Source organism: Equus quagga, chromosome 8 (genome assembly GCF_021613505.1).
Source record: "Equus quagga isolate Etosha38 chromosome 8, UCLA_HA_Equagga_1.0, whole genome shotgun sequence".
Lineage (NCBI taxonomy): Eukaryota > Metazoa > Chordata > Mammalia > Perissodactyla > Equidae > Equus > Equus quagga.
The window spans coordinates 130,559,683-130,587,483 of record NC_060274.1 but is presented as its reverse complement, the minus strand read 5'-3'; the positions used below and the strand labels follow the sequence as shown (position 1 = coordinate 130,587,483).

The 27,801-nt window shown below is 45.5% G+C and overlaps 1 long non-coding RNA gene across 1 annotated transcript in view; it reads left to right on the top strand.

The window, feature by feature from the left end:
* The window catches only part of LOC124243460 (uncharacterized), a 105,667-nt gene that overhangs the window by 56,446 nt on the left and 21,420 nt on the right, over positions 1–27,801 (top strand). Inside the window, exon 3 of the long non-coding RNA XR_006889674.1 lies at positions 6,343–6,498. This is a non-coding gene — a long non-coding RNA (uncharacterized LOC124243460). The remainder of the gene's footprint in view (positions 1–6,342; positions 6,499–27,801) is intronic.

Sequence of the window (27,801 nt, the reverse complement as noted above, 5' to 3'; positions counted from 1 at the left end):
ATCTGACAGGGAAGACAGCGTAGAAGTAGGATTTCTGGGGACGCTGAGGTAGGTTTTTTTCCCAGAAGGTAGTAACTGGTCTGGGCAACTGCCTGTTTGAGTAGTAAAGGGGTTTTGCTAACTCAGGAAAAGCAAAACAAAAAGATGAAGTAAGGATGGAACTAGAGAATTGAATATGGGTATTTTTTTCCTTGTTTCAAAATGAAATTTTAATAGATGTTGGTAATAATCTTTAAATTGCTCATAGCTTTGGAGCCTTGAGTAAATTAGATATCCTTCTGAGTCTCAGTTTCCTCATCTATGAATGATAATTCATATATAATGACAATTCTATATGATAATTATATATCATATATATGATAATTATGTGATGATAATTATAGCTCACCTTCAGGCAGCTGTGAGGATTCAGCACGATCGGCCATCACATCTGAGGCACCAACTCAGTGCCCAACTCAGAGTGAACACCCAAGACAGGACCAGGATTAGTTTCCATTGTTGTAATGACCATCTAAAGGGGTAGTGGTCTCTTAATGAGCTTCTCCCTTAATCATTTTTGCAAGATGATGACAGTGACAATGACAGAGAAGACTGAATTTTGAAGGCGATTATTATCGAAGTGTCTTCTTAGCGAATCCTTGTCACATTTCACTCTGACCTGGAATTAAGAGTTAATGCTGCATATCCTCGAACGTGGCTCTCCTTGCCTGTAGTGAAATACCTGGCTGTTCATCTTCGACTGGGTTTTTCTCTGAGATGCTATTTTTCTTTGTACTCTGAATGTTATGCTAAGTTTGGGCTGAGCTATGATAGGTCACTTGTGCAATTAATGGTGGAGTATTACAGCAGAAAAGAATTTTAGAAACAAGGTAGTTCTGGATTATGTGCGTGTGTGTGTTTGGCTATATATGGATGATTATAAAAGCTGAAACCACTCTGTTTTCCATCCGTCCACCCATCATGCACCCACTCACCCACCCATCCATTCATCCCCATTTCGGTTCCTCCCACTCCTCGTGTTTCTGTCTTGCCCATGGTCCTCAGCATAGGTTGTCCCCCCCTGCAAGGAAGACCCCATCCCTGTTGCCATCAACTCCTCCTCATACTTTGAATCTCACTAAACATCACTTCCTCAGGGAAACCTTCCAGATCTGCCAAACCATAACTTCACCCGATAATATGAAAGATGTCAGAAGGTCTGCTGGACGAACACTGTCTTCTTCAAACTTGCCCCGCCCACCCTCACCCCTGTACATCATCATAATGATCGAGGGGGTCCATTGACCAAATCCAGTCTGGGATTATCTTAACTTTCTTCTTGGCCCTGAGCAGCTGTGCAGTGCCCAGCCCTGTCCCACTCAGGCCAGCAGCCAACAAGCGGCCACGGAGTCACACTGTTGGCATTCCCTCCTCTGAGGGACACTCGGTCATCACCCCAAATTGACCGTGGGTTTTCCAGACTGTTTCCTCCACCAGGAATGACTTGTCCTCCCACCCCACCCCCTACTGACTGCTTGTTACCCCTCCCAAAAGGCCCAGTTCCCTGCTGCCGCCTGCATGAGATGGTCCTGTGTCCCCACAGCCAGGTCTCTCTCCCTTTTGAGCCCATATCTGACTTGCTGGTACATTCTCAGTGGCGCATACCCTCTTCTGGTCTTATTCTGCCTCCAGGACAGTGACTGGCTTGAGAGAAGTGATGGTCTTACTCAGCTTTGGGTGATGAATTTTGTACATAATCGAATTTTCAAATTCAATGCATGTCTTTCTATTTGTTTTCCCATTTAGTTGTTTTTTGGTGCACTTCGTTATCTCCTTTGTTCGGTTATATTTTGTGTCACACGTGGACCATTCGCTTGGTTCCTTCATTGCTTTGCCTCAAGGCCCCCTTCCCACAGCTGTGAGTAGGGGGCCACAGGGAATAACTTGAGGGGTAGTCGGATCACCCCTCCTGCCCAAATGTGTCACTCCTGCCAGCTGGCACACTGCCTGAGGTCCCATAGAGTCACCCTTTGGATCTGAGTACTGAGCCTTTAGCATCCCTCTGTTAACAGACAGGTGTCCCCTGAAGGATGACACGTTACACCTCCTGCCCCCATCTCGACAATTAACCTGGGTTATCGATTGGTTCACTATCGAGCATCTCAATGATCTGAGCACTTGCTTAGCGAGAGGGTTTAGAGAGGGGCAGTCTGGAGCAAGGGGTGCTTTGGGATCAACCCATAGCACAGGCCTCTGGAGAGCCCAGGGGCAACACAGGGTGCCAGCCAGGAAGGGTGTCTGTGGGAGATAGGGCCCACTGAAACTGGAAGGTGGGCATCAGAGAGCTTTCCCAGCTGGCCCTGGCCGCTGCCAGCTCAGCCATGGCTTGGAGCAACGTGTGTTTAAAGTTGTGACTTTAATTAACATGCCGTCTAGTCTCACTTCCTGATTCCTGACAAAGAATGAGCCCAGTCCAAGAATGCCTTTTGAGCATATGGCCCTGCCATGCATGGCAGACTCCACATTGCTCTAGGTGCACAGTGGGCTACCATTTCTCAGCCTTAATGCGAGCTGTGGGAATGGAGCAAAGGCGTTTTGCTGATGTTCGTCAGGAGCGTGGGTGGATATGGGGCTGTTTGCCTGGATTGGGGCCGCTGGGAGAGAGGGCCACCAGTCCCATGAGTCAGTCTTGATTGAGGATCTCCTGAGTGGTGACGGTGTGCCAGGCACTGTTGGCAGTACCAACTGTTAAGATCCCATTGGAAGGAACTGTCACGACATCAAGAAGCTGGAGAGGAAAAATCAAACACGATCTGAAGGCGAGTTTGAGGCAACAGGATCACAAGCATCCCAAGGTGCCTCTCTGCTGGATTCACTGGGTGCTGCCCAGCACCGGGCCCTCTCTCGTTCCCTCGGAGAAGCTGCAACCTTCTGCAGGATTCCCACGCTTCGCCCCCTGCTGCCTCCGCCCCCGTGCCTTCTCATCAGAGGCCTTGCCTTTCCTGTAGGGTGAGGACAGCCGCTCTGCAGGGCAAATGCCTCTGGTGCTCCCATCTCCTCTCTGAGCCGCCCGCCATTGCTGGGCCTGCCCTCCTTCCCTCCTGCCAGGGCTGCTCGGCTGCCCTCCTTTGCAGCGACCTCCCTTTATGGAGCATTCTCGCTCTCTCTGCAAATGTTTCCCTCTTTTCTGATGCTTTTGACCAGATTTACAAGTGCTCAATCTCAGAAGACCTCTCCCTCCACCCTGGGGCTCCATCACCTGCAACTCCATTTCCTCCTCCTGTTCACTGAGTTTCTCAAGTGGTACACAGTCGCTGAGCCGTCACCACGCCTTGGATACTCCTCAGGCACTGTAGCCGGCCCGCCCCATGTCCCACGCTAGCCACTGTGCCGGGCAGTCCCTCCTGTCTGCAGCTCCTCTCGGCCACCGGTTCCTTTCTGGGACCCCGCCCTGTCCTTGCTGCCCTCCACCCCAGCTGCTCCGCGGCAGGAGGAGCTTCTGTCTCTCCGAACTCTTTCCTGAGTGTTGGTGGCTCCCAGGCTTCTCTCCCAGGTTTTGGCCGTCCGTCTGGATAGGCTCCTCCGGGGCCACACGGCCAGTTCTGATGACTTAATTGCCATTGACACTCAAATGGTCATCTCTAGCTGACTCTCTCTTAAGCCCAGACCCATCTCGTCTGGACAGACGCCGCTCTTTGGGTGTCCCACAAGAGCCTCCAATGACCCGCGGCAAACTTGTGAGCTTGCAGTCCCCTTGGGAGCTGCCTGTCCCAACGAGCGGGGCTGCTGTCTGCCCGCGCCCAGGACAAGGTCACGGGAGCGCCCGACCAGAGACGGACCTGTGCTCGCCACCCACCCTGGTCTAAGCCACCCACACCCCCGTCCTGCGTTGCTTGCCCCAACTGGTGTCCCTGTGACCCCTGTCCGCCTTTAACCCGTTGCCCGCATTGCAGCCCACATCATCCGCCTGACGCAGGTCCCTCTTTAAACCCCTCGGTGGTTTCCTATTGTCTTTAGATGGATCCCAAGTCCTAGACACCACTCATGAGGCCCTTCGGGATCTGGTTCTTGCTTACTTTGCATCCTTATTTCTTGTCCCCCCGCTCCAGACCTCAGTGACCCCATCCACCCTCCATACTCTAATCTTACAAACAGGCTCTTTCGTTCTCAGATTCTCAAGGTCTCGCGTGTTTGCCTTCCTCCTCCTCACTCTCCTGGCGATTTCTTCCCCAATCCTTCAGGTCCCGGCTGGTGTGACTCTTCCTTCAGTAAACCTGTCGCCATCCCAGCCACAGTAAGACACCCCGGTATGCGCTTCTGTCACGCCAACTGTTTCTTTCTGTATTACAGATCTTGTCACACTGAATTTAAGCTGATTTAAACTGTCTGCAGCCCCGTTACACTGTCAGCTTCGAGGAGTTTGAATCCCTAGGGTGTGGGCATAGTAAACTCTCACTAAATGCTGGTTGAGTGAGTGAATGACGAAGTGAATACGTTCAGTGGAACTAGAGTTCAAAGCTCTTTAGAGCAGTGGCTCCCTTATTTGGGAATTTCAAGATCATTTAAAATGTAGGAAAAAATGTACGCTAAATTCAGGTTGCCAACCTTAGCTTTTCTAAGTGAAGATATTAATTAAAATAAAATTTATTTACTCTCACCACAATTTCATCAAAGAAAGAGCATTTAAAACCAAAATAGTAGGAGAGCATTATATTAGAATGAAAAAAAGTAGCTTAGAGAAAAACTCACCGAATTGTCATTAATCATAATTTTTCTCCTTTTTTCCAAGACGCCTGAAGACCTCCGTGTGGGCTGGCGCTAGTCTGAAAACAGATGTTTAGGAAGCTGTTTTCAAGAGCAGTCTTAGAAACTTGGGAGGACTCAGATTTGAGCTGTGCTTGAAGGGTGTGTAGGATGTGGGCACCAGAGAGCCCTGGGGTGTATCAGTCAGGGTTCTCCAGAGAAACAAAACCAATAGGACGTGTAATTTACTGTAAGGAATTGGCTCCCATGATCACAGTGACTGACAAGTCCCAATTTTGGGGCTGGCAAGCTGGAGACCCAGGAAAACTGACATTTCAGTTTGAGTCTCAAGGCAGGAAAAAAGCCAACGTCCCAGGAGAGCTCTCTTTCTTGGGGGAGTGTCAACCTTTCTGTTCTATTCAACCCTTCGGTTGATTGGATGTGGCCCACCCACACTGGAGAGGGCAGTCCACTCAGTCCACTGATCGAAATGTTATTCTCATCCCAAATCACCCTCAGAGACACCCTCAGAATAATTTTTGACCAAATATCTGGGTGCCCCCAGCTCAGTCAAGTCAACTCATAAAGTAACCATCACAAGGTGCGTGTGTGGGGGATGGGAAAATCGTTCCCCAAAGAAGGTCAACGTGGCAGAAGCAGAAAGTGTGAGGGCAGAATAGAGTGGGAGAGGTTGCTGGGGGCCCTGGAGGCTAGGTGTGGGGTTGGAGAGGGGAGGGGAGTAGTCTGATCCACATCCTAGAAGATGTCGAGTCTGCAGTGAAGGAGTCCATCTGCAGGCACTGGCGGGGTGTGGCAATGAGGGGACAGTGCTGCAAGCTGAGTGGCCAAAGGGCAGACTGTGCGAGTTATCCATTGATTGCCTCTCAGCTCCAGGCTCATCCTTCTTTGCCAGTTCACCATAGTGGATGTGCGCCCATTAGATAATGCTTCTTTGTCAGCTGGTATGACGTTAAGCCTTGTCAGCGCTGGGCCCTGGAGGGACCCTGCAGGGGGAAGGGGTTAGACGTCCTGGCTCTGGTGTGCTCAGCAGGGTCCGGTAGCATCTGAAATTCCTCTAGTTCATGATCCTGCAACACAGGCAGCTTCCCAGGGCTCGGTGCCAGCAGTGTGGACAGCTCAGTCGCCTGCAGCACAGGACGCTGTTCCAGTGCTGACCTCTGCAGAACAAGTGACTTCCCCAGGGCTGGCCTGCACATGGGTGACTTCCCCAGCGCCCGGCTCCTGCTGTGCACACTGGCTGGCAGCTTCCTTGGCAGAGCTGCTCCAGTGAGACACCTTTCTGTGAACAGCTTCCTGGGCTCCCTAGGGTGGGATTTCTGGCAAGTTCCATCAGTGTGGCACCGCAGAGATTTCTTTGCTGCTGAGTGAGCCATGGGTGAGCATCTCCAAGAAGGTCTGGATCTCAGCCCTGGGGCCCCTTCTGTGGATTCTCTACCTCAGACCTGTGGGAGGAGCTACTCGTTGGCTCCTGTATTCTTTAGATTTCTCCCTACCTCTTACGAGCAAATCCCTCATTATGCCAATTCCCCTTTGCAGCTGGCGGTTCTTTAGACTCAGTGCTCTCCCTTCACATGACTATGGGTTTTCTCTCCTGCTTAGGCCCTGATGGGTACGACATCATTTCTGCTATACTCTCTTGGTGGAAGGAGTCGAGAGCCCACCTGGATTCAAAGGATGGGGACAGAGACCCCACCTCTCGATGGGAGGAGTGTCGAGTGTTTGCAGCAGCTGCTGGAACCACCCTGACTGCGGCAGGTAGGCATTCTAAGGCTGCCTCTGACTGATATATGGATGTATGAATGTGAAAAGACCAGGAAAACCCTAAATAACTCTGTGCTCCTTACCAGGGGTCTTCTGGAAGTTGTTTTTATTATCTAACTAACCCAATAGTGGCTTTAAGTTTGGAAATTACAGGTCAGGTATGAGAAGATGTACCAGGGCAGACAGCTGTGGATGGTACTATTAATCAAGAAGACCTTTTGGAAAAGCTTGGAATTTACCAGGGTCAACAAATAGAGTTACCTCTGATCTCGGCCCATAAATCTCTTTGCAGGTGATGGTTTCAAACTCACCCTCCGTTACAGTTGATGAGTCTAAGTATTAATAGAATGTTAATAATCGTCTTTCCTGAGCTCCTTCCCATGCACCAAGAGCTATGAGCGCTGTTTCCATGAAGCGTCTCCCCACTTTCACGCAGCATTACTTTCATGCAGTCATTACCCCACGTGGTGAGGCCACCCAGGTCTGGCAGGAGGAGACCTGAGGTCACCCAGCCAGTGCTGGCCAGAGCCAGGATTCACACTCATAGTGTGGCCGCTGACTTTTTAGCTCCCTTGCCTTCATCTAAGGACCCAGATGTGTTTCTCTCGCCCAGCGTCGCCCCGCAGACATTACAGGATGGCTGTCACCTCCTCCCCAAAGCCTCTCTTCTCCACTCTGATTTCAGTACTTCCTGAAACAGCAGTGTCTACACCTCACCCTTCTGCTCACTCTTTTCTGGTGAATTCTAGCTTGTCAATATCTTTAATTCATGGCACTCAGAGTTGGACAGAACACTCCAAAATAGTCTAGGAGCTGTAAAGTTATCGAAATAGTTCTGAAGGATCTGTAAGTGTGGAGAAGGTATCAGAGATGAAATACAGAGAGTGGATTCGTCCGTGACATAGGGAGACAAACGGGTCAAGAACATTCATTGTGTTAGAGTCATCTTCTCTTCCTGTGGGTGATTGTCTCAGTTTGGGCCACTGTGACGAAAACCCCACAGACTGGGTGCCGTAACTGCAGACGTTTATTTCTCACAGTCCTGGAGGCTGGAAGTCCAGGATGAGGGTACCGGCAGATTTCGCGTCTGGTGGGAGCCCATGTCCTGGTTCATGATGGTGTCTTCTCGCTGTGTCCTCACGTCTCTTCTTACAAGGGCACTAATCCCATCCATGAGGCCCCACCTCACTACCTAATTGCCTCCCCAAGACCTCACCTCCTAATAGAGTTAGAGTTTCAACATATTAATTTGGGGGGACACAAATTCAGTCCATAAAAGTGACCTCTGATAAAGAATGAAGAAGATATTCAAGTGTGATGCCAAAGCAGATAGCATTATAAGTTCCAGTAAAAGGCAGTTAATTACTGTGCTTTTCCCCTCGATTTACACATTAGCTATAATTTGTGCTGAGAAAATACTCCTTGTCATTACCGAGTTGAAATGCTGACTTGGTAGCTAAGGGGTCTTCTGCGTGCTGAATGGCCACAGTGCGTAGACGCAGGTCACTGTTTCGTGATCCCTCGGTGGCGCTATGCATTATCATCATGTGGTCAGAGTCCCCTCACTCTCCTCACCTCTGTCCTCTTATTTCCAGCAACTTTGCTGTCCACACGACACTACCACACAGGAAACAAACTCGTGAGACCGGAAGGTGCTGTCTAACAGGACCTGGAGGATTGCTGAACGGAACGCAGCAGCTTCATTAAAGCAGAGGGAGCCGGGTGGCCTGGATGAGGTTGAGTGCTTGGCCGCAGGCCCTGGACTATCAGGCTGACCCAAAGGCTCTGCTCGCTGAGGGTGATTTTTAATTATCCAGCTTTGTATGATGTCAAAAATTTTTCACAATGAAGCATCAAAAACATTTGGATTTAGGGGCTGGTCTGGTGGTTAAGTTCACACACTCCACTTTGGCAGCCTGGGGTTCGTGGGTTCGGATCCCAGGTGCAGACATACACACCACTTGTCAGCCACGCTGTGGCAGCATCCCACATACAAAACAGAGGAAGACTGGCACAAATGTTAGCTCAGGGACAATCTCCCTTGAGCAAACAGAGGAAGATTGGCAACAGATGTTACCTCAGGGCTAATCTTCCTCACACACACGCACACATGAACCTTTTGGATTTAGCCCTTGCTTCCAGAAGAGTTCTATAAAATTCAAATGTGTTCCTTGGTGTACTGCCCTGTTAGTTCAGAGTCATTGCTGTTAGTTCATCACTCTCATGGCCGCTTCTTGGTTAGGTCCTGTGGAAATGATATATGAGTCAGGAAGTTCTGGACCTGGGCAATGGCTACTGAGTGTGAAGAGGAGTTGTAACGATGGAGAGAGAAGCCGAGGAGAAGTCCACAGCATATAATGTACTAGAGCTCTAGCTGTGGTTGGGGTGCAGGTTTTATACCAACGTACACAAATGCAAGAGCACACACACACACATACACATGGACACACAGACACGTTCTTCTGAGCTCATCTGATACAGAAGACTTCCAGCATGAGAAGCCTTACACCCAACCTCAATGAGATATGGAAACAGGAGGGAAGCCAGACTTCGGGAAAAGTGTAAGTTCAGTTGTGATCATTTGAGATTCTGTGGCTGTGGGACATACAATGCAAGTGTCCAGAAGGCTGACATGTGTGTCTGGTGGCCTTCAGGAAGGAGATGTGGGCTGGAGGTTTGCATCTGAGCACCACGGGTGTGTCGAGCATTTGAAGCCATGGGTGTAGGTGAGAAGAGAATCCCTGTGGGGAGGGAGTGGGTCAGCACGTCAACGTTGCTCCGGGGTCAAGTGAGATGAAGGTCGGAAAGCTTCCATCTGATCCAGCGAAGGAAGGTCGTTAGTGGTCTTGACAACAGCAGTGGGGAAAGGAGCCAGGCTGAGTGACAAACAACAGGGCATCGAATCATGTATCCTCTGAGATCAGCCTGGAGCCCTGGCCATTTGGTCTCCCCCTCACCCCACTGGGCCCTGAGGCGTCTCTGCAGAACCTGGTGCTCCTGAGGACATAGTTTGAAAACCACTCTCCTGAGATAGCAGACTGAGCTTTGCACAACTAATTAGCTGCCCCTCGTGGGACACTGAGCTTCCATCTCCTGGGAGATGCTGCTTGCGGGCTAATTTGAGTGATTACAGTGTAGTCCAGGTTCATGGGCAAGGTCTGTAAGCCTCGTCAGTGGGTAGCAGAATGACTGCAGTTGTCATGGTTTCCCTTCAGGTTGATTTCTCGTGGGCGGATCTGAGATATGCAGTGAGAACACATCCAGCTTACAGCTGTGCAGGTGTCTGGGCCTCGGAGCCTCGAGAACCTTCAAACTGCACCTTGGTTTCTCCTTTACCTGAGTTACTAGTGAGGAGCTAACTTTATTCTCTCCCTCTGTAGCCCTGTGCTTCTTGGAAAGTGCAAATATGCAGTAAAATGGTCACAAGCTGAGTAAAGCAGGTCACCCAGAGCATCCTGAGCGGCCACAAAGAGCCTGATCGCTAAGGAGCCCCTGCACTGGTCCCCGGCTTCAGGTCCCGCTTCTCTGGTCTGTGCAGGGTCATGTTGATCCCTTTCAGTGGGGCTCAGATCTTGTCATTCTTTCTCTTCAAGGACTTCAGGGCCTTTCCATGGTGTTTATAGTAAAGCCCGTCTCCCAACTGCGGCCCGCCCGCCCGTGAGGCTCCAGGCTGCCTCCTGCTGCTCCGTCAACTCACTGTATTCTGCTCCCTCTTCTGTGGCCTTTCTTTTTTTTCCCTTTTTTTTTTTTAAAGTTTTATTTTATTGCGGGAAGACACTTAACATGAAAACTACCCTCTCAACAAACGTTTAAGTGACAGTAACGATTGCTGACCACAGTACAACGTTGTGCCTCAGGTCTCTGAACGCACTCACCTTGACGCGCCTCACTCTCTCCCTGCACTTTCTGTTCCTGGGTCTGCTCTCTTCCCTTCTCTTTGTGCGCTAATTTCCTCTCCTCCTTTGAGTCCCGTCTCATGAAGGACTCTCCTGACAGCTGTCTGCCATGGTCTCCCGCCCCTTCACCTCATCCTCTACTCTTTTCACTTCCTCTGTCAGAATTTGGGAAAGTTTGCTTACCTGAAATGGTCTTTGTCTTTCATATTCATGAAAATATCCCCAGCGAAGTGTCCTCAGCCTGATTCTTAGAAGGGGCTCCAAGGATTTTTGTTGGATGAAATAGTTAATCGAAATGTTGTATTTCTCAGTCAAAATAGTTATGCTATTAGCGTTATTGCTGGCTTTGTGGTAGATGCCGCCATCATGGCCTGGTCAACTGGTTACGGGGCTGTCTGAAGACTTGTAGTTCTTCATTTGAAACTTCTATGATAATAATAATTAGTATTACAATAATTATTATTAAATCTTTATTACCAGAGGTGGCCGGCAAGGGAACAGTCCCCATGATGAAGTGGACACCTTACGTAGTCACAGCTTGGACAGAAATCTGTTTTTGCCATGGACAGGCTTAAAATTGTAGGCAGCCGTCTATATTAGTGGAATTCAAGGGTCAGTATATTAAATGAACTGACGTTCGGCTCCCTGAGATGACACCGCTGGGGCTCCTCAGTCAGTGGGGTTCGGATCACTCAGGCAGGGCCTGAGCAGGGATGGAGGGACGGGGGAATTTCTTTTGCATCCGTGGCTCCTTAACTGACAGGAGAGCCTTCGCTCTTGTTCTGAAGCGGGAACTGAGCGTTCTGGGCGGAATCCAAATGTCTGGATGTCAACCTGAGTCTGTCCAAGGGGATTCTGCAGGGCAGGAGAACACTTCTATGAAAAGATTATCTTTAGCTACCAGGAGATCATAGACGTCTACCTCAGCATCAGTGGAATTTGTAGCTAACTGACTTTTTTTTGGTTAGGGCTTGTGTTTCTTAAAGTTTGATTCTTGGCTGAATGAAACCACTTAGTGAGCTCATCCGTTTTGGGCCAAACCAGCTTAGACTGAGGAAGAGGACCCGTGAGCACTCGAGTCATACTGGTTCAGTTAGGGGAGCAGGGATTCACGGGGACGGCAAGTGCGTTGCGGTCTGTGAAGTTCAGACACCTTTCCAGGACACGGAGTCTTGGGGCTCTACCCTGAAGCTCACGGGGGAGCGGAGGTGGTCTGATAAAGTGAGTGCAGACTAGTGTCTCAGAGACCCAGCTTCCAGTTCCAGGCCCAGCAAGCTTCGTTACCTCGGACCCATCGCCTTTAATGTGCACGATTCATTTCCCCATCTATAAATTGAGGATCTATATGAATGTAGCTACTCTCTGTCTCATTCCACGCATTCCAATAAGGATTTGAGGCAGCTTAAAACGAGCAGAAAAACACCATTAATAAGAAGTAATAGGATAGAAATAGAAGTAGGAAGGTAGGAACAGAGGAGAAGAGCATAAATAGAAAGACCGAAAGCCCACAAAGACGTAATACTTCAGCCTCACGTTTGACTTTGAGCTTCCCGGAATGCAAAATAAGTACGAAGATGTGGTGAGACTCAAAATTCTCGCCATCAGAAAGGAAGAAACATTTTAGTTCTTGGGAAGAAGCGAATTTTTTCTGAGAACTGGAAGCCAAAAATGTTTACCTTGGACTTTCGTATTAGGCCCTGAGGGTTAGAGCTCAGTGTCCTCAACCACAAATGCAGCGAGAAATTCCTTAATTATTTACATCCTTACTCGTCCCATGAAGGACTTAGAGTGACAGTTTTCATAATGTGATTTCTTTTGTTTTTTTAAAGATTGGCACCTGAGCTAACATCTGTTGCCAATCTTCTTCTTCTTTTTTCTTCTTCTTCTCCCCAAAGCCCCCAGTACATAGTTGTATATTCTAGCTGTGAGTGCCTCTGGTTGTGCCATGTGGGACGCCGCCTCAGCACGGCTGGATGAGCAGGGCCATGTCCATGCCCAGGATCCAAGCTGGCGAAACCCCTGGCCGCTGAAGTGGAGCCGGCGAGCTTACCCACTCAACCATGGGGCTGGCCGCCGTAACATGATTTCTTATAGTGACACTCAGGGAGACACATTGCTCCAGGAGCTGAATCTGTGAGAGATCATGTAACAAGGCCCAAACCCCTCATGTTCTAGAGGCCTCCCCTGGTCTAAGGCTAGTGGTCCATATGCTCAGGGCGGGGAAGATCCCTACCCCACCTGACTCCATAGGGCTATATGCAACTCAGACAAAGCAGTTCTAGAAAATACTTTAGAAATTATAAAATGCTAAAAAAAAGTTTATTCACTAAGTTATGACATAACAAAGAAAAATATGAAAGCTGTATTACAACTTTTCTTTAAAATACCTACTTCTTGAGTTTTATGAAAAGAAATAAATCTATGGTGCCCTCTTGCTGCCGTACCTGAAGACACTGAGAGAGCCGGGGACTGTGACATTTCTTTCCCCACAGCTGCCTATTGGTCATGGGAGTTTCTTGCAAGCCCATGTTTTAGAATCTGGAATTCCAGGGAATGTCTTTGCCAAAATGAGATTGATAGTACATTTCCCATTTGTTGTCATTTTCTGCTTTCGAAGAAGAGAAAATTTTATTTGCAAAACAAGATTTACGATCATGGTAAAAATTCCCTCTGGAATGTAAACTCCATGAGGGCGGGGTCATTGGTCCGTCTGTTCAGCTCTCTCCCTGGAGCCTAGAGCAGTGACTGGCATCAAACAGGACTTAGTCAATGCCTATAGAGCAAGCAAGGGATGGAGTGTGTAACAGAGTACACGCCAGTGGGTATGGGAGAGAAGAGTTGTCAAGGGCGTGGGATTATCGTGATTATGAGACCAGAAATACCAAGGGTGAAGACAGAAGTAAATGTTGGAGGGATTACTTGCTTAAATCCCACCTGGGGATCCCCAGAAAGCTACCAACACACTGCTTTGGAATACCTGTGATTAATATTATTTCCTGATTTTGCATGAACACCGTTGTAAAACTTTAGCATCTCTGTAAATATCTGAGGAAGACTATCTTATAAGTATGGAAATTTCAAATTTGCGCTTGCAAAAACTATTTAAATCCTTCAAGTGAATCTCTGGGTGACAGATAATTGGCTGATTGCCTAATTTTTTGGTATTAATTTAGCTGGATGCCAATGGACACAGGTGTGCCTGCTGTCTCTTCTTAACTTCCAAGCACCAGTGTTTGAGTCATTGCCTAATAGGATTGCCCCTCCAGCCTCAGGTTTAGCCTAGAGTCTTTTCAGTGGTTGCATTTGAAACCTTTGTAGGGAGCTGGAACACTTTTCTGAGTTCTGTTACTATCAAACTGTGCTTACAGAAATCCCCGTGGACTGGGAGCTGGTCTGCAAGTGTGTGTGTGTGTGTGTGTGTGTGTGTGTGTGTTGATTATATGCGTTGAGGCAATTTTTGTTCACAGACCTGTAGAATGGATATGGAAGAAAGAGCCCGGGCCTGGGGTCAGGAGGCCACTTCCAGTTCCACCTGTCACCATCGAGCGTGTCATCTCGACCCGTGGGTTCATTTCTCAGGACCTCAGTTTCTTTGACTGCAGCCTGGTATTAAATGAGGCGATCACTCTAACAATCTGTGTGCTGAAGTCAGTATTTCTCAAAATGGGCCTTCCCAATAGCAAATAATTGCTATTTGGTGGAAAAAGGACCTAAGGTCTCACGAGTTTGGGGAATGTTTGGTTAAACACAGCTACACTGCAGGAGTCTCAGAAACTATTACATGTTAACATACATCCTGACTCCCAAAGGAAGATGAGTGCATGTTTCCCACCCGGCCTGTCTGAGGACCGCTTACTCCCCTAATGCTGATTGTTGCCTAATCCTTCTGACAGCAGCCTTCTGTGCACCCCACTCACCTGCTCAGCCCTTTCCTTTGATGTTCTCACATAGAATATGAAGCTATTTCACTGGCTAGGTGGTGAACAGCTTTTTCGTGACCAAGCCTCAGTCTGCGATTTTTCTCCCCATCCTGAACAGCATATTGGGAATGAATGTGTCTACACGGCGCAGGGCTCGCGGAGAGGCCCAATGCGGCTTCGCTGTGGGGGAGCACCGTCAGGGTCAGGTTTTCTGCTGTGTTAGGAGGAACTTGTTTTGCCCCCTTTGGTCCCTTTGGGGTCTTCGTGTTGGTAAACCACATGACCAAATGGTTCCGAGTGTTCCGTTTTCTGAAGGTGGACTTGCTTCTTAAATTTTCGTTGACAATGTGGTGTACGTTCAGGAGGAACTAGGTGACAAATAGAAAGACATCTAATTCTCGTGTGTAGAGGCTGGTAGCAAAGGTGTGTCGGCTTACTGCCTGCAATCCTAGGAATACTGGCTGTGGGGGCTCCTGTGGGCTTTTGTGTTTTTAATTTTGAATGACTGAACATGATGAGTTCCATCAGTCATAAGCCTTTGCAAGTGCAACCCTTCCACGGATGGGTGTGTGTTCCCAGGTTGTGGGGTGCGGCTACAGGCAGCGTGCCAGCAGGAAACCCTTTATGGCTCTGTTATTGGGTAATCTGGGAGCTTTCTGTATGGAGTGGGGGCTGTGGTTTGGGGGTGTTACCTGAAGAGCCAGTCAGGGCCTGTGATCACATCACACATCTATTTTCTTGCGAGATTCTTAAATATTCAGTGATGTTCACTTGGTACCAGTGTATTTGGAACACGTTTTTGCTTTTCGACTATCTGTAAGACCACGGGAAGAGACGGCTGGAACGAAATCCTCCACACAGTGCGTGGCCCCTGTTGCCTCCCACTGTAAATCTCAACACAGAGGAGCTCGCTGTGTGGGCGGTGCCGCCCCCACACTGAGCTTCCCATATGGCTCCCTTCGCTGCGCCGTCCTCATGGGACCCCACCCACATAGCGGCCACAAGCATGCTTTGTTGCAAGGGCAGGTGAGTTCCTCTTTCAACAGTCATAACGGGAGGTCATTGGGTGTCGCCTCGATAAGTCCAGCGAGGGAGAACTGATTGCTGCCCAGGCTCGTGTGTCTTATGGTCGACAGTTCTGTATTCGGACAGAGTTCTTTCTTCCTGTAACTGAATAACGCCTCCCTAGGTCCTACAGAGAGTACACCACTTCCACGGGACAGTCATTTCAGCCATCATGCTGAAAAGACAACTTTTTTAGAGCAGATTTAGGTTCACAGCAAAATTGAGAGGAAGGTATAGAGATTTCCCATGTACCCGCTGCCCCCACACATGCACAGCCTCGCCTGTTAAACACCCCCCACCAGAGAGGGAGATTGGCTACAATTGATGAGCTCACACTGACACATCATAATTACCCAAAGTCTATGGCTTACATTGGGGTCCCTCTTGGTGTTGTACATTCTGTGGGTGTGGACAAATGTATAATGACATGTGTCCAGCATTGTGGTATCATACAGAGTAGTTTCACTGCTCTAGAGACCCGGGTTCATCTTATAACATGATTTCAAGACCCTCTCAACGTCTCGGTTGACTCCCTTTGGGCCTGCAATGTTGTATCAATATCTCCTCTACCTTATGGCTGGACCGCGTGGCGTTCCTGAGAGAGGCAGGCCAGTGTGAGCCGGTGAGGCCGTGGTCCGGGCCCGTCTGCACCGAGCGGGGCACGGGCACAGAGCACACTGCAGCCTCTGTGGGGCCACTTGGTACTGTTTCATGCACTGATTCACCCAGCACGTCTGTTAAACGTCCAGTGTGTGCCCATTGCTGAGGATGTGACGCTGAGCAAAAAGGCTCAGCCGGGGAGAGGAGTGCAAGGGTCTGTCTCTAATGGACCAGATTTAAAGGCTGTCATTCCAAAAACTTCTGAATTATTATTATTATTATTATTATTTTTTTTTTTTAAAGATTTTATTTTTTTCCTTTTTCTCCCCAAAGCCCCCCGGTACATAGTTGTGTATTCTTCGTTGTGGGTTCCTCTAGTTGTGGCATGTGGGACGCTGCCTCAGCGTGGTCTGACGAGCAGTGCCATGTCCGCGCCCAGGATTCGAACCGATGAAACACTGGGCCGCCTGCAGCGGAGCGCGCGAACTTAACCACTCGGCCAGGGGGCCAGCCCCTGAATTATTATTATTTTTTAACACAAACGGTTATCCTCAGTTTTCTCTAGATTCTGCAGTTAGGTCTTGAAGTGCAAGATTTTTCATATGAAGTTAGTTTCAGCTATTTAGCTATTTGTTTTTATTTAGCCTGTCAAGTATGTATAACCTGATGCATTACTGCTCCTCAGCTTTGTCACATGTGCACTCAATGGACACACTTTCTACTGTTTACTGAAATTGTTGATAAAAATATTCATCAGGACAGGGTCACAGAGAACCTACGGCAGACCACTACAGACTCCCTCCAGGAGGGCGCTAATCCACATGCGGGTCTCCCACAGAATTCAGTCCACTATTCTTGTATTGTAGAGGATTTCTTCCCAGGATCTAGGGTGAAAATAGGAATTAACTTGAATGGTGGTTTACCGTAATTAGAAACCAAGTTGTTTGTGCAAATTACTTTTCTGGTTAGTTTATTGTCATAAGATTTTGGACTAATCAATGGTAATCTTAAATGTCTTCCAATAAACATCCTATGTTTTGCTCAAGGAGAAGGAGGAACATTATGATCATCATTGATGGCCACTTTCCCACCCCCGCCCTCATTCTTTCAGATAGCCTGAAATTTGTAGGAAACCGGAAATCCTTCAATGTGGCACGTTGAGAAACTAGAATTTGGTGTCTGAAGGAGGGTTTTCTTAGATTAATTCTGAAGATCTAGTTATTGATGGGAAAACAAACCACTGAGGTAAAGTTTAGATACTTTCTAATTATAATTGAGCTGGGAAATTAAAATCTTTATGCAATGTGAACAGACGTAGTTTATATGCTTTTCCAGCCTCAGAGCTGGATTTGGGAAAACACCCTGTCCAGTTAATAAGGAATTCAAAATACGTGCCAAGTAACTTCAGGGGCCTGACGGGGCCCTGTGAGAACTGGAAGCACCGTAGCTTTTGTTAGGTCTCGGTTCCCGGGCGTCAGGTGACTCATAGCCCAGACAACGAGACCGGGGCATTTGAAGGCCCGTGTGTTTCTTCACGAAGAGTGTTTCCTTAAATGTAAGTGCAGGTTCCAGATGTCCTTACCTTGCATGACCTGTGTGTTTATATAATCTTAAATTGCATGGCCTCGTTTTCTCAGATGATTTTCAGGATTGTGTGTGTGTGAGGAACGGAGGGTAGGGAGCAGGAAAAATACCCACAAGCCGGGAGAGGCCTTTGGGGTGATGAGTCTTACACTGACCGAGGCCAAGAGGCTCTTCATTTTTTTCCTGGCTTTAGTGGAGAATTATGGCTGTGCAGTTTGTCAAAAGTAGTATTACCCTGCATTAAAATTAAACTATGGTTCTCAGAGATGACCTTTGAGCTTTGTAATAAATACCACTGTTGGAAGGTTACGCCTCCAGACGGATAACTCTTTTCTACTGTTCATTTCCTCGCTAACATTTGCGATACTGACCATCACATATTTATTTACGTGTTTACTTTTTGTCACCTCTTCTTCCCATCTGACTATGAATTCCTTGACCTCAGGAATCATGCCTTGTTTTATATGTCAGTGTGTACTTGGCCCCTAGCAGAGTGTCCGGCACATGGTTGGCACTTAACTTGAAACCAAAGTTGAAATTAAAGTTTTTCATCAAGATCTAAAACGTAAACTTCTTGTCTTAGCTCCAAAATTGTGCCAAGAAATCATCCTCACCCATCATAGGAGTGGCTGGATTGGATAATCTTTAGGGTCCCTACAATGGATAGTCTGAAACTAATATGGGTATTAGACCAACTAAAGATTCTCACGCGCCTGAGCCTGCTCCTCGGTGTTGTGGAAATTACAGAAGAAGACGGAGTCTCATCGTCAAGATGTTTACGGTCTAGTTGGGGGCCCACATCACCCACACAAAATGATTCTGACCGTGTATATCTAGACGATATATAACCATGGGCTGATTTGGACCACTAGGACCACAGGACTCTAGGAGGAAGAAGAGATCATTGTGACTTGGCGCCTTGATTCTACATTTTGGAGAAATGGCTGGTTATAAACTGGATTCGACAAGCCTTATTCCTGGTGTGTTCCGCAAATCAGCTTCTCTTGCCAGTTCTCTGTTTCTGGATGGGTTGTGTAGACGGAATACAATGAAGGGCGTGTTGACTGGGCGTTAGATGAACTGGGTGAGGAAGGGTGATGGCATGTAGGCAGGGATCTAGTCCCAATCCGAACCATGAGCTCCGCGTGGTCGCATCCACTAAAGCACCTGCTGGCAGTACTTCGGTCAGTGCTTTAGAAGTGGTCTCCCCTTTCAAAGAAAAATACACTAGATTGCAGAAGCTGACAATTTCTTGAACTTCAACTCAGTATTTTGTTCCTTTCCCTGAAAGCCTAGAACAATATGGTTTTAGTGACAGATCGTGGCCGCTCAGTGTCCATAGGGACTCGGCGACCTTTTAGTGTGTGCATTAGCCTGGGACCCTTATGGCCTCTGATCCAGAGCCATCTGGGGAGCCCCACCGGCACCCCTCTCGCAGGCACAGACTTGGGTTTCGCTGCAGTGGCCTGCTACTTGGGGGACATCATGCCTGTCGTCCTGAGTCTCAGGGCAACATTGGCTGGTGTGTCACACACACACGTGCACGCACATGCACACACATACACACCCCTATGCAAAATCATCAAACTCTCTCTTTGTCACTATCAGAATCCTTATTCCCACTGAAATATTTATACCATATTTTGTTGCAGTGGCCACATCGTCTGAGTAGCTGCACCTAGACCAGATATGCTGGGATTGGCTGAAATCCGGAAAAAACAAAATTGCCAGTAGCTGGAGAGGTTGTAGATAACCATCTCTGGGGATGTCAGTCACAGGTAGAAGGACAGTCACTGGGCTGGGTCAGCTTCTAGGAGGGAGATTTGCAAGGATGCAGTAAGAGTCCAAGCATCAAAGAGCAGACCAGTGGGCAGGTGCCTAAGAGAACAAGGCGAGAGCCCCAGTATTGGAACTGGGGTCATGATGGGGACTTAACCTGGAGAGCAAGGCACAGGAGAAGCCCATTTTCAGAGCTGTGGCGCCAGGCAGGACCAGGCCAGGAAGTGAGACCCGGGCAGTACCTGCAAAACTGTCTGAGGTCAGCGTCCCAGCTGCCCTGGGGCTTGTGCTCCTGGAATCTAGTAGGTAGAACGCAGGGATGCTCCTGGAACCCTACAGTGCACACATGGCACCTGCAACACATCAGCTGAGGAACCCCGGTCCAAAGTGATGTTGAAGGTACCAGGATGAGTCCAGGGGCAATAGCGGGCAGGAGGACGGGACTGGTGTTAGAGTGAATCACGAATGAGGGAGAGCGGCCAGAAAATCAGGAAAGGGTAGCAAAATTTGATCTCATGTCCTTGAAGGAGGCTTCTTGGTTTTTTTAAAGGATGGAGAGAAACAGTTTGGAAGTGGCAATGAGAGTTATGTGAGAGACGAGACCCGAGAGCTGCCACTTGAGAAGCCTGGAGGGAGCAGTGTCCTGGGAGCACAGCCAGGTCGGAGTTGGAGCACGAAGGGCATGCTGGAGGATGTGGGAAACTTGCTGAGGGCAGACGGTGAGCAGCGGGGGCGACAGATGTTGGAAGGAAAGAGAGTCAGGTTTGGGGGGCACAGGGTCCTGTGGGGAGAAGCACCCGCAGAGACTTAGCGTTACGAAGTGATGATCACGGTGAATTTGAAGCACAGTGAGAGGGACCCTTGACGTCTCAGAGGCTGTGGGGGTTTGAGGTCTTGGGGCGGTGGGTTTATTCCCAGGGTTCGTAGTGACCAAAGACTCGGGGGGTGGTCTCACCCACAGATGGAGGTGCCGTTTCAAACTACGGTAGGAGACCTGACGGTTGCTCTGAGCAAGAATGGGGACATCTCCCCTCTCAACCTGCTTTGTAAACATAATGGACTTTACTTCAGATAATTTATGTTAATGCCAAGCTACTAAAGGTGGGGAGGAGAGAAATCCTTAGTATTTTTAATGTACTTCCCATAACTTCCTTCACTGTTTTCATCAACCATTTATGGCATGCATTTGGATAAAACATGCTAATGTGTAAATATATATAATAGGGTCTCTTTTGGAATTCCTAAACTTTGGGAAAAGCGCTGTGGTGCTGGGAGGGGTGGGTGTTGATGGCAAACTGGTCTATTGTAAGACTTTCTTAAAGCACTGAAAGTGCTAAAGTCCCAAATATTTAGATGCCTTCAAGCCCTTAATATTCCCTTAATTTTATTATGTCTTCAAGATGTTATTGTGAAATATAGCATATGCATGGAAAAGTGCATTTTCATAAATAATTGTAAACAAGAACAGGTGTACCCACCACCCCCAACATACTGCCCCCCTCCGCTCCCCAGTTTCTGTGACATTTATGGTAATTATTTCCTTGATTTTTAAAAATAGTTTACTGACCTCTATACGCATCCTAAACCGTATAGTACAAATAGGTCTATTTTGAGCTTTATGTTAACTGAATCATGCAGTCTCTATTCTTTCGTGTCTGCTTCCCTTGCCCAACATTGTGTTAGTGAAGTTCATCCATGATGTTGCGTGTCACTAAAGTTATTTTCATTTATGTATAGTTTTATTTTCATTTCTGTGTTGTTTTCCATTGTATGAATATACCAAAATATATTTCTCTTTCCTCCTGTTGATCACTAGTCGTTTCTAGCTTTTGGCTGTTACATAAAAGTTTTACAAAGAATATTCTTTCACATGAATCTTGCTGCACATATGCATAAGATTATCTAGGGAATAAAAGAAGAGTGGAGTTTCTGGACTGAATGGTATAGACATATATTCAAAATTATAGGTTAATGCCAAAATGTTTTCCCAAATGGTTGTGGCAATTTTCACACCCACCAGCAGTGATGAAAATTTCAATTGCTCCACATCTCCCCAACAGTTGGTATTGTCAGTCTGGTGGCATGTAGTGATATTTCATTGTGAGTACTTCTTTTTCTTCTATATTTTCCTTAATGATTACTATATTATTTTCATCAAGATGCACAGCAATGGTAGACAGCTTCCTTTTAAATTTCAGAATTAAGTATTAAGCATTTTTCTCTCATTTTAAATTTATATTGCCCTACAGAGAAAAAAAGAGAGCCTGACATAACATAAAGTCTGGGTACTCTTCCATGATTGGCTGGGCTAGTGAAAAGTGGTCTGCTCTTCCCCAGGTCTTGGCTCTAGTATAACAATATCAGGTTATAATATTTTAAATGCAGCAGTGCGGTAGAAAGGGTTGGCTAGTTCTAAACCAGGTAAGGGAGGGGGCAATGAAGGCACACTTTGTTCCAGGAGCAAATTTTCTGAAGATTCCCAGTTCATCAGTTTTTTTCCCCAAATGAGTTTTAGGAGGGGATACAATCTTAACAGGCAGCCCTGGTGGTCTAGTGGTTAAGATTCAGCAATTTCACCACCGTGGCCTGGGTTCATTTCCCAGTCAGGGGACCACACCACCCATCTGTCAGTTGTCATACTGTGGTGGCTGCATGATTCTGTGATGCTGAAAGCAACGCCAACAGTATTTCAAGTATCAGTAGGGTCACCCATGGTGGACAGGTTTCAGCAAAGCTTCCAGACTAAGACAGACTAGGAAGAAGGACCTGGCCACCCACTTCTGAAAAAATTGGTCCATGAAAACCCTTTGACTAGCAGTGGAGCATCATCTGATGCAGCACTGGAAGGTGAGAGGATGGTGCAGAAAGACCGGGCAGGGTTCTACTCGGGTTTCCACAGGGTCGCTGGGAGTCAGATGTGACTTGATGGCACCAACAGCAAAAACTATCTTAACGTGATTCAAACACTGAATCAAATATTGCCTATGAGAGGTGATTGCAGTTAACTTTCTGAGGAGAAGGATGGCAAGTTTAGATGAATTCTCTGATGGTACTTTTCCACTTAAGCTGTCCTAGTTGGCTTGGCTTCAGAGACTGGGAGAGACTCTCCACAGGCACTCCAGACAGGGTCTGGTCCACTGGACTTCCTCAAAGTACTACAAGAACACCTCCTGGGAAAATTAAAGGAGGAGAAATATCCAACGCTACTTCAGGCTATAGTTAGGTACCATGAATTGTTGAGTTAATCATAAGGCAGGACTCAAAATCTGATGTGTGGAAGTTCAAGTTTGTGGTAATGGCAGGAGAGCTTTGTCAGATTAACTCTTCCATAGATAATCATTACAGAAACTGTTCAAAATGTATAAAAAAATTGTTGATGGCAATGGAGAGTAACTGAGAATAGGCAGAAACTGGAAGGCATCACACCCTCGAAAGACAAGCACTGGGCTTGGTACAGTTTTTGAGTTGGCACCCTTCTGCCTGAGGTACTCCCCAGTCTGTGACTTGGGCAGCAGAAAGCTGCAGCGTTTCTGGATTGAGATGTCAGAAGAGACACTTTGGAGCTGGGAGATCATCTACAAAGTCAGAGGGAAAATCCAGAAAGACAGAGTGTCCTAAATTGGCATATAAAATCCACCTAATCCTTGGCTGACTGCACAACTATGCTTGTGAGCAGGAGATCTGGAGAATCTGTGAAAAAGCCACATCTAAAGCCAATATAGATAAATGGAGATTTTAGCTGTTGCTTACTGCAGAGTATGGCATTTGAGCCAAGACAAATTAACTGCTTGCTAAAATAAAAATCATTCTCCGGGGGCCGGCCCTGTGGTGCAGTGGTTAAGTGCCCACATTCTGCTTCTTGGCGGCCTGGGGTTTGTCAGTTTGGATTCCAGGAGCAGAGATGGCACTGCTTGGCAAAAGCCATGCCGTGATAGGCGTCCCACATGTAAAGTAGAGGAAGATGGGCATGGATGGTAGCTCATGGCCAGTCTTCCTCAGCAAAAAAAAAAAAAAAGAAAGAAAGAAAGAGAGAGAGAGAAGGATAGGCAGATGTTAGCTCAGGGCTAATCTTCCTAAAAAAAAAATCATTCTCCAGAGGAGCATAAAATAATCCAGAGACTCTACAATGTTTCATTCATAGTAACTTGTACTTAATAATATTAAAAAGCTAGACATGTGAAAAAACAACAAAACGTGGTTCATACTCAACAAAAAAGAAGCAGCAAATAACAACCAGCCCCAAGTGAACCTGATGTTGCAATGGGCAGACAAATGCTCTAAAGCACCTAATAAGGTGTGCGTTAGAACTCAAAGGAAAGTAAGTGCCTAATGAATGAGTAGTTGGGGAACTCTGGTGAAGAATTGTAAATAGAAATTATAGACCTTAAATGTTCAATAATAGAAATGGAAAATTCACAGACTTAACAGAAGAATGAAGATGGCAGAGGAATCAGTGAACTTGAAAACATATGAACAGAAAACAGCAATTCTGAAGGACAGGGAAAGCATCGAACAAAATGAACAGAGCCTTTGAGGCCTGTGTGAAAATGTCAAGTAGTCTAACAGGGCCCCCAAAAGAGATGACAATGATAATGGAACAGAAAAATGTATTTGAAGAAATAAAGGTTAAACGTGTTCTACATTTGATTAAAGACATCAAGTTACAAATCTAAGAAGCTCAAAGAGTGGGATAAATATAAAGAAAAGCACACCTGCGTATGTCATTGCTCAGTTGCTGAAATCCAAGTGTAAATATAAAATGTGAAAAAGCAGTTAGAGAAAATGGCACGTTGCATACGGTAAATGATTACACAGATAACAGCGGATTCCTTACCAGAAATGATAGAGACCAGAAGACAATGGAATGGCGTTTTAAAAGTGATGCAGGAGGAGGGGCTGGCCCCGTGGCCGAGTGGTTAAGTTCACGCGCTCCGCTGCAGGCGGCCCAGTGTTTCGTTGGTTCGAGTCCTGGGCGCAGACATGGCACTGCTCGTCAGGCCACGCTGAGGCAGCGTCCCACATGCTACAGCTAGAGGGACCCACAGCGAAGAATATACAACTATGTACCGGGGGGCTTTGTGGAGAAAAAAGGAAAAAAATAAAATCTTTAAAAAAAAAAAAAAGGTGATGCAGGAGGAAGTCTGTCAACCTAGAATTCTGTCTCCATGGAACTGCTCTTCAACAGTGAAGGCAAAGAGGTACTCCGGGGCTGTGCTGTCCAGTTCAGGAGCCACTGGTGACAGCCACCAAGCACTCAAATATGACCAGTCTGAATGGGGACGTAAGTGTACAATACACACTGAATTTCAAAGACTTAGTCGGAAGAGACCAAGGTAAGCTCTGTCAGTAATGATTTTATTATATTGATTGCATGTTGAAATGATCATCTTTTAGCTATGTCAAGTTAAATAAAACATAATACAATTGTAAGAATGAATATGAAAGACATTTCAGATAAACAAGCACTAATATAATTCATATTCAGCAGACTAGCACTGTAAGAAGTGCTAAGGGAAATTCTTCAAGTTAAGGAGAAACAACAGGTGGTAACGGGATCTAGAAGATTTAGTGACGATCACTCGACATGGTAAATATGTGGGTAAACACTATATCAATATTTTTCTTCTCCAAATTTTTAAAGAAAACAAAATAATTTTTAAACTAAAAATTATAGAACTATATTTTACTGTGTATACAGATACCATATATGAAAGCAATAACATATGATGGTGATGGAACCATAGCATTGTAAGATTCCTATATTCTACATGAAATAACAAAATATTAAATATAAATAGATTGTTATAAATTATGTATGTACATTGTAATCTCTAGAGCAACCACTGAAAGTTTTTAAAAGAAAATAGCTAAAGGCTGGTGCAAATGCAGTGGTGTTCACAAGTAATTGATCACAGCCAGTTACAGATTTCTTTGTTTCTTCTCCACTCCCACTGCTTCACTTGACCAGCCTTAAAAAAAAAAGAAAGAATATAGCTAAAAACAGAGATTAAAATAGAATGCCAAAAAATCTTTGATTAACTCAAAAGAAGGCAAGAAAAGAGAAACTGAGAAAAAAAAACCAGATGAGACAAATAGTAAAATGGTAGACCTAAATTCAGCCATATTAACAATTGGAAGAAGTATAAATGGACCAAAACACTAATTAAAAGGCAGAGATTGTCAGACTGGATAAAAAAGCAAGATCAACTCTATGTTGTCTTAAGAGATGCACTTTAAATTCAATGATACAAATAATCTGAAGTAAAAGGAGATAGATATAAATATATGTATATATGTACATATACGCCTCAGTAATCATTAAAAACTGGAGTAGCCACAGTAATACTAGGCAAAATAGACTTTGAGACAAAGTATATTACTAACGATAAAGAAGATCATTTCATAGTAATAAAAAAGACTACATCAGCAAGACGTAATTATTAAAAATGTGTACAAGCTTAATAACAGAGATTCAAAACACATGAACCAACAAAGGAGAAAAGAGAGATAAATGCACTATCATAGTAAAACTGTTCTCAATGATCTATAAAACAACTAGACAAAAAATCAGTAAAGATACAGAATATAAATTATAAATTATGATTATAAATCTATATGTTTACAAATCTATATGTAAATTATAAATCGAAATTATAGAATCTAAATGACTTAATTGACATTTCTGGAAACTCCACCCAACACTGCAGAATCCAGAGTATTTTCAAGCGTAAATGGAATGCTTATCACCATGATTCACATGCTGGGCCTAAAACAACACTTAATCAATTTCAGAAGATTGAAATATTACAGAGTGTACCTTGTGGCCACAATGGAATTGCATTTGGAGTCAATAAGAATAAGAGCTCTAGAAAAGCTCCAAATATTTTTTATGTTAAATGATGAACTTAAAACAACCCCATACATCAAAGTAGAAGAAGAAGAAATCATGATGGAAAAGAGAAATAATTCAAACTGAATGAAAATGAGAATACTACATATCAAATTTTATGGAATGTAGTTAAAGCAATACTTACAGGGAAATTTATAACTCCAAAATGCTTGTTTTAGAAAGAAAGTGATTTAAATCAATGCTCTAATTTTCCACTTTAAGAAACTAGAAAAAAATGAGCATATTAAACCCAAAGTAACCAAAAGGAAGGAAATGATAGAGATAAGAACAGAAATAAATGAAACAGGAACAGACAAGAACAGTTGAGAATATAACAATGCCCAACTAGATCTTTGGGACATATTAATAAAATTCATAAACTCCTGGCAAGAATAATTCAGAGAAAAGGGAGAAAACATGAATTAATGACATCAGTAATGAAAGAGGGAGATCACTGAGGTCCTCCAGGCACCAAAAGAATAATAGGGAAATATTATAACAACTTTATGCCAATAAATTTGATAAATTTATTGACAATTTGCCAATAAATGGCAAATTAAAATGGACAAATTCCTTAGAAAATACAACTTAAAAATGACACAAGATGAAAGAAAGAATCTGAATAGGTTTATATCCATCGAAGTCTTAAACTTTCTGTCAAAATCATTTCCGACAAAGAGAACTCCAGGCCCAGAAGCTTTCAGTGGTGAATTCTTTCAAACATCTAAGGAAGAAATATTACCAATCCTACAATATTCTTTTAGAAAATGTAGAAAGAAAATTTTCCAATTCATTTTATGAGGGCAGCATACTTGTGACACCAAAACCTAACAGAAAAGTCACAGAAAAAGAAAATTATGAACCAATATCTCTTAAAAACATAGATGCTGAAATCGTTAACAAAATTTTATCATATTAAATCCAACGATACATAAAAAGGGTGCATCATGACCAAGTGGGCTTTATCCTGTGAATGTGAAGTTGGTTTAATGCTCAAAAATCAATATAATGACCATAGTAATTGAATAAAGAAGAAAGTGATATATTCGTCTCAACAGATGCAGAAAAAGCATTTGATAAAAATTAAAACCCATTCAAGACAAAAGGTCTTAGGGAACTAGTCATAGAAGGGAACTTTCTCCATCTGATGAAAGGCGTCTATGAAAACCTTCACGTAACATAATACTTAACGCTGAAAGGCGGAATGCTTCCCCTACGACTGGGAGCCACACAGGGACGCCTGCTGGCACCACCCCCACCAGCATTTGCTGGAGGTCCCAACCAGTGAGAAGGGTGAGAAAAGGAAATGAAAAGTATACAGCCGAGAAACAAAGAAGTCAAGCTGCCCTGTCCACAGACAACGTGATTGTTTACCCAGAAAATTCTACTTTATTGACAACAAAGCTTATCAGGACAAATATGTGCATTTAAAGTCTCTGGATAAAGGTCAATGTTCGAAAATAGAATTGAATGTCTATATACTAGGAGCAAACAACTGAAAAATAAAAAAATTTATGTGTAATAGTGTCAAAAAAATAAAATACTTAGAAATAAGGTTAACAAA